We start from the raw sequence: 10,000 nt of genomic DNA, 5'->3' as shown, positions 1-10,000 counted from the left end.
TAAGTAGTGTATATCTCTCAGAGTATATACACTGAGAAGTGTATATCTCTCAGAGTATATACAGTAAGTAGTGTATATCTCTCAGAGTATATACAGTAAGTAGTGTATATCTCTCAGAGTATATACACTGAGAAGTGTATATCTCTCAGAGTATATACAGTAAGTAGTGTATATCTCTCAGAGTATATACAGTAAGTAGTGTATATCTCTCAGAGTATATACACTGAGAAGTGTATATCTCTCAGAGTATATACAGTAAGTAGTGTATATCTCTCAGAGTATATACAGTAAGTAGTGTATATCTCTCAGAGTATATACACTGAGAAGTGTATATCTCTCAGAGTATATACAGTAAGTAGTGTATATCTCTCAGAGTATATACAGTAAGTAGTGTATATCTCTCAGAGTATATACACTGAGAAGTGTATATCTCTCAGAGTATATACAGTAAGTAGTGTATATCTCTCAGAGTATATACAGTAAGTAGTGTATATCTCTCAGAGTATATACAGTAAGTAGTGTATATCTCTCAGAGTATATACAGTAAGTAGTGTATATCTCTCAGAGTATATACAGTAAGTAGTGTATATCTCTCAGAGTATATACACTGAGAAGTGTATATCTCTCAGAGTATATACAGTAAGTAGTGTATATCTCTCAGAGTATATACACTGAGAAGTGTATATCTCTCAGAGTATATACAGTAAGTAGTGTATATCTCTCAGAGTATATACACTGAGAAGTGTATATCTCTCAGAGTATATACAGTAAGTAGTGTATATCTCTCAGAGTATATACAGTAAGTAGTGTATATCTCTCAGAGTATATACAGTAAGTAGTGTATATCTCTCAGAGTATATACACTGAGAAGTGTATATCTCTCAGAGTATATACAGTAAGTAGTGTATATCTCTCAGAGTATATACACTGAGAAGTGTATATCTCTCAGAGTATATACAGTAAGTAGTGTATATCTCTCAGAGTATATACAGTAAGTAGTGTATATCTCTCAGAGTATATACACTGAGAAGTGTATATCTCTCAGAGTATATACAGTAAGTAGTGTATATCTCTCAGAGTATATACAGTAAGTAGTGTATATCTCTCAGAGTATATACAGTAAGTAGTGTATATCTCTCAGAGTATATACAGTAAGTAGTGTATATCTCTCAGAGTATATACAGTAAGTAGTGTATATCTCTCAGAGTATATACAGTAAGTAGTGTATATCTCTCAGAGTATATACAGTAAGTAGTGTATATCTCTCAGAGTATATACAGTAAGTAGTGTATATCTCTCAGAGTATATACAGTAAGTAGTGTATATCTCTCAGAGTATATACACTGAGAAGTGTATATCTCTCAGAGTATATACAGTAAGTAGTGTATATCTCTCAGAGTATATACAGTAAGTAGTGTATATCTCTCAGAGTATATACAGTAAGTAGTGTATATCTCTCAGAGTATATACACTGAGAAGTGTATATCTCTCAGAGTATATACAGTAAGTAGTGTATATCTCTCAGAGTATATACAGTAAGTAGTGTATATCTCTCTGTGATTTGTTTAAAATCGTGTTATCACGATTTTATGAGTAATATTTTCGTGTCGACACGCACCAAATATTTCGTGAGGCGAGTCTTACTTACTCGACCTGCCAGCGTAGATTTTGGTCATCTGACCGAGACCTTATACTGGCTTACTCCTCCACTCCTTTAAAAATTATCGTTACAATTACAACTGTTAGATTTATAAGATGCCAGAGAAGTATGCTTGACCAGGGTCCTGACAGTACCTGTAGCCCAGGGTCCTGACAGTACCTGTAGCCCAGGGTCCTGACAGTATCTGTAGCCCAGGGTCCTGACAGTACCTGTAGCCCAAGGTCCTGTCAGTACCTGTAGCCCAGGGTCCTGACAGTATCTGTAGCCCAGGGTCCTCACAGTACCTGTAGCCCAGGGTCCTGACAGTATCTGTAGCCCAGGGTCCTGACAGTACCTGTAGCCCAGGGTCCTGTCAGTACCTGTAGCCCAGGGTCCTGACAGTATCTGTAGCCCAGGGTCCTGACAGTACCTGTAGCCCAGGGTCCTGTCAGTACCTGTAGCCCAGGGTCCTGACAGTACCTGTAGCCCAGGGTCCTCACAGTACCTGTAGCCCAGGGTCCTGACAGTACCTGTAGCCCAGGGTCCTGACAGTACCTGTAGCCCAGGGTCCTGACAGTACCTGTAGCCCAGGGTCCTGACAGTACCTGTAGCCCAGGGTCCTGACAGTACCTGTAGCCCAGGGTCCTGACAGTACCTGTAGCCCAGGGTCCTGACAGTACCTGTAGCCCAGGGTCCTGACAGTACCTGTAGCCCAGGGTCCTCACAGTACCTGTAGCCCAGGGTCCTGACAGTACCTGTAGCCCAGGGGCCTCACAGTACCTGTAGCCCAGGGTCCTGACAGTACCTGTAGCCCAGGGTCCTCACAGTACCTGTAGCCCAGGGTCCTCACAGTACCTGTAGCCCAGGGGCCTCACAGTACCTGTAGCCCAGAGTCCTCACAGTACCTGTAGCCCAGGGGCCTCACAGTACCTGTAGCCCAGGGTCCTCACAGTACCTGTAGCCCAGGGTCCTCACAGTACCTGTAGCCCAGGGCCTCACAGTACCTGTAGCCCAGGGTCCTGACAGTACCTGTAGCCCAGGGTCCTGACAGTACCTGTAGCCCAGGGTCCTGACAGTACCTGTAGCCCAGGGTCCTCACAGTACCTGTAGCCCAGGGTCCTGACAGTACCTGTAGCCCAGGGGCCTCACAGTACCTGTAGCCCAGGGTCCTGACAGTACCTGTAGCCCAGGGGGCTCACAGTACCTGTAGCCCAGGGTCCTCACAGTACCTGTAGCCCAGGGGCCTCACAGTACCTGTAGTCCAGAGTCCTCACAGTACCTGTAGCCCAGGGGCCTCACAGTACCTGTAGCCCAGGGTCCTCACAGTACCTGTAGCCCAGGGTCCTCACAGTACCTGTAGCCCAGGGCCTCACAGTACCTGTAGCCCAGGGCCCTCACAGTACCTGTAGCCCAGGGCCTCACAGTACCTGTAGCCCAGGGCCCTCACAGTACCTGTAGCCCAGGGTCCTCACAGTACCTGTACCCCAGGGTCCTCACAGTATCTGTAGCCCATGGCCCTCACAGTACCTGTAGCCCAGGGGCCTCACAGTACCTGTAGCCCAGGGGCCTCAGTACGTGTACCCCAGGGTCCTCACAGTACCTGTACCCCAGGGCCCTCACAGTACCTGTACCCCAGGGCCCTCACAGTACCTGTACCCCAGGGCCCTCACAGTACCTGTACCCCAGGGCCCTCACAGTACCTGTAGCCCAGGGTCCTGACAGTACCTGTAGCCCAGGGGCCTCACAGTACCTGTAGCCCAGGGGCCTCACAGTACCTGTAGCCCAGGGCCCTCACAGCACCTGTAGCCCAGGGCCCTCACAGTACCTGTAGCCCAGGGTCCTCACAGTACCTGTAGCCCAAGGGCCTCACAGTACCTGTAGCCCAGGGTCCTCACAGTACCTGTAGCCCAAGGGCCTCACAGTACCTGTAGCCCAGGGGCCTCACAGTACCTGTAGCCCAGGGCCCTCACAGTACCTGTAGCCCAGGGTCCTCACAGTACCTGTAGCCCAGGGGCCTCAAAGTACCTGTAGCCCAGGGGCCTCACAGTACCTGTAGCCCAGGGCCCTCACAGTACCTGTAGCACAGGGGCCTCACAGTACCAGTAGCCCAGGGTCCTCACAGTACCTGTAGCCCAGGGCCCTCACAGTACCTGTAGCCCAGGGTCCTCACAGTACCTGTAGCCCAGGGGCCTCAAAGTACCTGTAGCCCAGGGGCCTCACAGTACCTGTAGCCCAGGGCCCTCACAGTACCTGTAGCCCAGGGGCCTCACAGTACCAGTAGCCCAGGGTCCTCACAGTACCTGTAGCCCAGGAGCCTCACAGTACCTGTAGCCCAGGGGCCTCACAGTAACTGTACCCCAGGGTCCTCACAGTACCTGTAGCTCAGGGGCCTCACAGTACGAGTAGCCCAGGGTCCTCACAGTACCTGTAGCCCAGGAGCCTCACAGTACCTGTAGCCCAGGGGCCTCACAGTAACTGTACCCCAGGGTCCTCACAGTACCAGTAGCCCAGGGTCCTCACAGTACCAGTAGCCCAGGGTCCTCACAGTACCAGTAGCCCAGGGTCCTCACAGTACCAGTAGCCCAGGGTCCTCACAGTACCAGTAGCCCAGGGTCCTCACAGTACCAGTAGCCCAGGGCCCTTCAAAATCTTAACCCGGCTGTACATTCAGATATACAGTATTTGTACGCCCAGAGAGAGGATCAAGTATCACCCTCATGTTTACATAACGTGTTATCCTGGGAAAAACAATATAACTAGTCAACATCCACGGATTTCTCGGAAATTCGAACTGGGATTTGATAAATGGCAATCCATTTCTCTGCCAGTTGGAGCCCAGTTCAAATGTGCTTTTATAATGAGGATCGTGACATTATTCTCTGAAAGTACGAAACTTTGGAGTTATTTGTCTAAGCTTCTAACCTCAAACCTGGAAAAATAGATGCATTATAATGTGATCCTTTATTGACTACGTTTCGCCCACACAGCGGGATTAGCTATAGAAATATGTAAATTAAATTAAAAGAGGAATGTGAGAAGTGGGTTATAGTTAACGTTTACACACCTGGAAGCGAGAAGAGAGATTTGGAGTTGTGGTAAATGTATATTTAATAAACTTGTCAACAAAGTGAGAGAATAACAGATCTACCTGAGCACAGGTAGGTAGATAGGTGTGTGTGTATATATGGAACATAGTGACGTGGAAAGTCAGGTGGAGAATGTTGGGGAGGCTGGATTTGAGACGGACGTTCACGGGACGGGCAAGTATATTATGTAGTATAACGATGTTGCTGTGGTTGAAGTTGTTACATATACAGATCAATGATGATTCCTGGACCCTGAGATACTGGGTATCTCCTTCCACTGTGACGTTATATAACGTTTATCTCCAGGATCTATAGACTCCAGGACACTCACAGAAAGCCACATCACTCCAAGGAGAGACACTACATAAATTGGCTGACACTCTGGCCAACAGGCTGGCACTCTGGCCAATTAGCTGACACTGTCCAACTGGCTGACACTCTGGCCAACAGGCTGGCACTCTGGCCAATTACCTGACACTGTCCAACTGGCTGACACTCTGGCCAACAGACTGGCACTCTGGCCAATTAGCTGACACTGCCCAACTGGCTGACACTCTGGCCAACAGGCTGGCACTCTGGCCAATTAGCTGACACTGTCCAACTGGCTGACACTCTGGCCAACAGACTGGCACTCTGGCCAATTAGCTGACACTGCCCAACTGGCTGACACTCTGGCCAACAGACTGGCACTCTTCCCAATTAGCTGACACTGTCCAACTGGCTGACACTCTGGCCAACAGACTGGCACTCTTCCCAATTAGCTGACACTGTCCAACTGGCTGACACTCTGGCCAACAGGCTGGCACTCTGGCCAATTAGCTGACACTGTCCAACTGGCTGACACTCTGGCCAACAGACAGGCACTCTTCCCAATTAGCTGACACTATCCAACTGGCTGACACTCTGGCCAACAGACTGGCACTCTTCCCAATTAGCTGACACTATCCAACTGGCTGATACTCTGGCCAACAGACTGGCACTCTTCCCAATTAGCTGACACTATCCAACTGGCTGATACTCTGGCCAACAGACTGGCACTCTTCCCAATTAGCTGACACTGTCCAACTGGCTGGCACTCTGGCCAAACTTTTATCTAAATTACCAGGCACTATTAGCCAGGGTCTACCTGCGGTCATCCACATAGTACAATTATCAACATTAACATCAGAGACAAATTAGCTAAATAAACCTGACTGTCTCCCATTCCTCAGATAACATTTCTCTAACAATAATAATAATAATAATAATAATAATAATAATAATAATAATAATAATAATAATAATAATAATAATAATAATAATAATAAATTATCTGCAAACTAACTCTAAGATGCACTAATAATATTAAAATTATTAAAATTATTATAAGTCAGGTTTGATCCTTGAAAAAGGGGCAGCAGCTCCACTTCCTCGAATCAAGAGAAATCAATACAGAAATAATATATTTTTTTCACGTCTCCAGTCGGAAAATAATCTCCCCTGGGGAAGACATATCCTCCCCTGTTTGTAACTTAGCCAGGCCAGAGTTTACCAAAGTTGTCTCCCTCTCACTGGGGAGGTATATATCCAGCCTTCAGATGAGGTATATCCCTCTATATACCCGGGTATATACGCTGAGACGCCAGCAAGCGAGCAGAGACAGCAAGAAAGTCACTGGAGTGAGTTAGATAATAGTTCTGGGCCGAGAGGGGAATGTTTTCTCAAGCGTATATATACCGAGACGCATATACCTCTGTATATATATACCGAGACGCATATACCTCTGTATATATATACCGAGACGCATATACCTCTGTATATATATACCGAGACGCATATACCTCTGTATATATATACCGAGACGCACATACCTCTGTATATATATACAGAGACGCATATACCTCTGTATATATATATACCGAGACGCATATACCTCTGTATATATATACAGAGACGCATATACCTCTGTATATATATACCGAGACGCATATACCTCTGTATATATATATCGAGACGCATATACCTCTGTATATATATACCGAGACGCATATACCTCTGTATATATATACCGAGACGCATATACCTCTGTATATATATACCGAGACGCATATACCTCTGTATATATATACCGAGACGCATATACCTCTGTATATATATATACCGAGACGCATATACCTCTGTATATATATACCGAGACGCATATACCTCTGTATATATATACCGAGACGCATATACCTCTGTATATATATACCGAGACGCATATACCTCTGTATATATATACCGAGACGCATATACCTCTGTATATATATACCGAGACGCATATACCTCTGTATATATATATACCGAGACGCATATACCTCTGTATATATATATACCGAGACGCATATACCTCTGTATATATATACCGAGACGCATATACCTCTGTATATATATACCGAGACGCATATACCTCTGTATATATATACCGAGACGCATATACCTCTGTATATATATACCGAGACGCATATACCTCTGTATATATATATACCGAGACGCATATACATCTGTATATATATATATACCGAGACGCATATACCTCTGTCTATATATACCGAGACGCACATACCTCTGTACATATATATACCGAGACGCACATACATCTGTATATATATATACCGAGACGCATATACCTCTGTATATATATACCGAGACGCACATACCTCTGTATATATATACCGAGACGCACATACCTCTGTATATATATACCGAGACGCATATACCTCTGTATATATATACCGAGACGCATATAACTCTGTATATATATACCGAGACGCATATAACTCTGTATATATATACCGAGACGCATATAACTCTGTATATATATACCGAGACGCATATACCTCTGTATATATATACCGAGACGCATATAACTCTGTATATATATACCGAGACGCATATACCTCTGTATATATATATACAGAGACGCATATACCTCTGTATATATATACCGAGACGCATATACCTCTGTATATATATACAGAGACGCATATACCTCTGTATATATATACCGAGACGCATATACCTCTGTATATATATACCGAGACGCATATACCTCTGTATATATATACCGAGACGCATATACCTCTGTATATATATACCGAGACGCATATACCTCTGTATATATATACCGAGACGCATATACCTCTGTATATATATACAGAGACGCATATACCTCTGTATATATATACAGAGACGCATATAACTCTGTATATATATACCGAGACGTATATACCTCTGTATATATATACAGAGACGCATATACCTCTGTATATATATACCGAGACGCATATACCTCTGTATATATTTATACAGAGACGCATATACCTCTGTATATATATACCGAGACGCATATACCTCTGTATATATATACAGAGACGCATATAACTCTGTATATATATACCGAGACGTATATACCTCTGTATATATATACCGAGACGCATATACCTCTGTATATATATACCGAGACGCATATAACTCTGTATATATATACAGAGACGCATATACCTCTGTATATATATACCGAGACGCATATACCTCTGTATATATATACCGAGACGCATATACCTCTATATATATACCGAGACGCATATACCTCTGTATATATATACCGAGACGCATATACCTCTGTATATATATACCGAGACGTTTGTATATTAGTATACTTTATGGCGTAACATGAGAGAAGGGAAGTTACAGTTGATTTAGAGGAACTTAGTGAGTTCTGGAATAACTTAGAGTGTTTACGGTAACTTAGTGAGTTCTGGAATAACTTACAGAGGGTTTAAGGTAACTTAGTGAGTTCTGGAATAACTTACAGAGGGTTTAAGGTAACTTAGTGAGTTCTGGAATAACTTACAGCGGGTTTAAGGTAACTTAGTGAGTTCTGGAATAACTTACAGAGGGTTTAAGGTAACTTAGTGAGTTCTGGAATAACTTACAGCGGGTTTAAGGTAACTTAGTGAGTTCTGGAATAAGTTACAGAGGGTTTAAGGTAACTTAGTGAGTTCTGGAATAACTTACAGCGGGTTTAAGGTAACTTAGTGAGTTCTGGAATAAGTTACAGCGGGTTTAAGGTAACTTAGTGAGTTCTGGAATAAGTTACAGCGGGTTTAAGGTAACTTAGTGAGTTCTGGAATAACTTACAGCAGGTTTAAGGTAACTTAGTGAGTTCTGGAATAACTTACAGCGGGTTTAAGGTAACTTAGTGAGTTCTGGAATAACTTACAGCGGGTTTAAGGTAACTTAGTGAGTTCTGGAATAACTTACAGCGGGTTTAAGGTAACTTAGTGAGTTCTGGAATAACTTACAGCGGGTTTAAGGTAACTTAGTGAGTTCTGGAATAAGTTACAGCGGGTTTAAGGTAACTTAAGTGAATTCTGGAATAAGTTACAGCGGGTTTAAGGTAACTTAGTGAGTTCTGGAATAACTTACAGCGGGTTTAAGGTAACTTAGTGAGTTCTGGAATAAGTTACAGCGGGTTTAAGGTAACTTAGTGAGTTCTGGAATAACTTAGAGGGTTTAAGGTAACTTAGTGAGTTCTGGAATAACTTAGAGGGTTTACGGTAACTTAGTGAGTTCTGGAATAACTTACAGCGGGTTTAAGGTAACTTAGTGAGTTCTGGAATAACTTACAGCGGGTTTAAGGTAACTTAGTGAGTTCTGGAATAAGTTACAGCGGGTTTAAGGTAACTTAGTGAGTTCTGGAATAAGTTACAGCGGGTTTAAGGTAACTTAGTGAGTTCTGGAATAACTTACAGCGGGTTTAAGGTAACTTAGTGAGTTCCGGAATAAGTTACAGCGGGTTTAAGGTAACTTTGAGTTCTGGAATAACTTAGAGGGTTTAAGGTAACTTAGTGAGGAATAACTTAGAGGGTTTAAGGTAACTTAGTGAGTTCTGGAATAAGTTACAGAGGGTTTAAGGTAACTTAGTGAGTTCTGGAATAACTTACAGAGGGTTTAAGGTAACTTAGTGAGTTCTGGAATAAGTTACAGAGGGTTTAAGGTAACTTAGTGAGTTCTGGAATAAGTTACAGCGGGTTTAAGGTAACTTAGTGAGTTCTGGAATAAGTTACAGAGGGTTTAAGGTAACTTAGTGAGTTCTGGAATAAGTTACAGAGGGTTTAAGGTAACTTAGTGAGTTCTGGAATAAGTTACAGAGGGTTTAAGGTAACTTAGTGAGTTCTGGAATAAGTTACAGAGGGTTTAAGGTAACTTAGTGAGTTCTGGAATAAGTTACAGCGGGTTTAAGGTAACTTAG

Source organism: Cherax quadricarinatus, chromosome 97 (genome assembly GCF_038502225.1).
Source record: "Cherax quadricarinatus isolate ZL_2023a chromosome 97, ASM3850222v1, whole genome shotgun sequence".
In the NCBI taxonomy this organism is placed as follows: Eukaryota; Metazoa; Arthropoda; class Malacostraca; order Decapoda; family Parastacidae; genus Cherax; species Cherax quadricarinatus.
Note: the sequence above shows the minus strand (reverse complement) of the source record.